The sequence below is a fragment of the Borostomias antarcticus genome (genome assembly GCF_949987555.1).
Source record: "Borostomias antarcticus genome assembly, chromosome: 13".
Lineage (NCBI taxonomy): Eukaryota > Metazoa > Chordata > Actinopteri > Stomiiformes > Stomiidae > Borostomias > Borostomias antarcticus.
Genome location: NC_140246.1, coordinates 1,247,870 through 1,250,369, shown reverse-complemented (window position 1 = coordinate 1,250,369; position 2,500 = coordinate 1,247,870). Strand labels below are relative to the sequence as shown.

At 50.6% G+C, this 2,500-nt stretch overlaps 1 protein-coding gene across 1 annotated transcript in view; it reads right to left on the bottom strand.

The window, feature by feature from the left end:
- lrrc17 (leucine rich repeat containing 17) overlaps positions 1 to 2,500 on the bottom strand; it is a 17,710-nt gene that overhangs the window by 1,501 nt on the left and 13,709 nt on the right. The window lies entirely within an intron of this gene.

Genomic DNA, 2,500 nt, shown 5'->3' with positions numbered 1-2,500 from the left:
ACGCCCCTACACTGTATCAACTCACTGTATCAGCGGTCAGGGAACATTGACGCATAGCGCTCGTTAGGGAGACGAATACAGCCCCTCGTTATCTGAGAACAAGATGGCGGGGGACGGGCGGGGGGGCTCGTTACTCTCGCTCCCTCTTTATGATGTCTCCCCCATTAGCCAAGAAACTGTGGCCGGGGGGAGAGGACTCTGCCGAGCCGTATTGATCATTAGAGAAGAACACGTGTAAACAATCATGGTGGTAAGTGTGTTTCCTTTAGTCGTTTCCGAACTATAAATGATTGTTTATTCCGAACACTATGACAGCCAGTTCAGTAGACCTACTCAGGGTAGCTGAGAGGTCAGGAACTTTACGAGGAACCAGAGTTATCATCCCCACTAACAACAGGATCCTCCATACATATTCAGCGGTTTGCCGGTAGTGTTGTCAGTAGCTCCAGACCGTAGCCTGTAGCATGGCATGTGAGCCAGGGGCGCGGAGCAGGGCTTGGTGAGCGTTGGTCCTGGTCTCCACACCAGACCGTTTGATGTCTGATTCAATCTGAACAAACCGACCCAGAGAAGCATCAGCCTGATGCTGTCATTAGCCTGAGAAGTTCCATAAGGGACTCCTCCACTCCCTCCCTCCATCCTGCCCCAACTCCTCCACTCCCTCCCTCCATCCTGCCCCAACTCCTCCACTCCCTCCCTCCATCCTGCCCCAACTCCTCCACTCCCTCCCTCCATCCTGCCCCAACTCCTCCACTCCCTCCTTCCATCCTGCCCCAATTCCTCCACTCCCTCCCTCCATCCTGCCACACTTCCTCCCCCTCCATCCTGCCCCCCTTCCTCCTGCTCCCCGCTCCCTCGTGTCCTTCACCTTCCCCCCCTACCCCTCCTGCTTTCATCTCCCCCTCCGCCAGGGAGAGATGAAAGCAGGCCCCGAGAGAGCAGACAGCATGAGGCCGACTTCTCCTCTCATTACTCACAGCAGCACAGATGTCTGCAAGCCATTAGACACATCAACAGCCTGAACACAGCATGAACACAGGAGGAGGGGGATGAGGAGGAGGAGGGAGATGGAGGGGGAGGAGGAGGAGGAGGGGGGGGGGGGAGGAGGAGAAGAAGGGGAGGAGGAGGCGGAAGGAGGAGGGGGAGGAGGAGGGGGGGGAGGGGGATGAGGAGGAGGGGGAGATGGAGGGGGAGGAGGGGGGGGGGTGGAGGAACAGGAGGTGGAAGAGGTCTCCAGATCCCAGCTGTTCTGGAGGGAGACTGTGTAGAAACAGGTAAGATCAGAACCCTCAGCTAAATGAATGGGCCCTAAATACCCACAACCCCACTGGACCACAGAGGAACACAGGTCTCACCTCTGTTTATCTGAATACACCGCTCTGTCCAGACAGGTGAGTACAGTATGGTAAGTAAGCATTCTCAGACTGTTAAATTCATTCATTCATTCATTCATTCAACCATAGAGTATAACAAGAGATCCACTCAACCAGCTTGGAGTGGATGAAGGCCTGCAGGGTAAGGGTTATGGTTAGGGTTAGGGTAGTCTGACTCAACGGATGTAGGTTTTGGCAATAAACCTTGTCATTCGTTGTCACACTGCCCAATTAGGTGGCGAGACTGGCAACGCAAATTAATCTGATTCGGGCCGAGAGATTCTCTCGGCACCAATCAGATTCGATCCAGACTATTTTGCAAGAGCACCGTCGCTGCGTCCGGGGCTGGCTCCATCCAAGACGACTGTGATTGGTTTAAAGAAATATTGCGTTCCCCCCCCTATTGGTAATATGTCCTAACCCTAACTTATACTAGAGAAGTGTGGAGATGGTCTGGCTATGAGAGACTAGGGTTAGGGTTGGTCTCTCTGCAGGCTGAAGAGAGATCAAATCAGACTGCAGTTGGGAGGCAGATACCTCAAGAGGAATATAAGACCTTCAAGGCATGGAGGACATCAGACACAAGAGGAGGGAAGAAAACACAATGATGCACATTTAAAATAGGCTCTGAGGAGCTAGCAGGCTGCATGGAATGGGGATGTTGATCGTCAAAGACATGCTCAGCCTTCTTGAAATGGATATTTGACATCTGTTTTTTGTCAGTTATAGAGAGTCCCCGATCGTCGGTTTTTGAGTAGGACCAGCAGCCTTCTTGTTCTGAATAGCTTTTACTGTTCTCCGAAACAGTGAAAGGATTATTTTGGGCATCTGAGGTTAGGGTCAGATAATACTCAGCTTAAGATTTTTTGTTAAAGGAGTAGTAAAGGGAAAATGCATGTTTAGCCCTGTTTTAAGGTGACTTATGATCATATACAATGGTTCAGATCAAAAGGTTGACAAAACTAGCACTTTTGAGAAAGTCTGATAATTGCTCTACCACTGTTTAGGTCATACAATGGATGTGGGTGGGCACCTTGAAAAATCTTTCAAAAACATGTTAAACTCTTGATTTCAAAGACAAGAAGCTCACCAGTGCTAGTTTTGTCAACGTTTTGATCTGAATCATT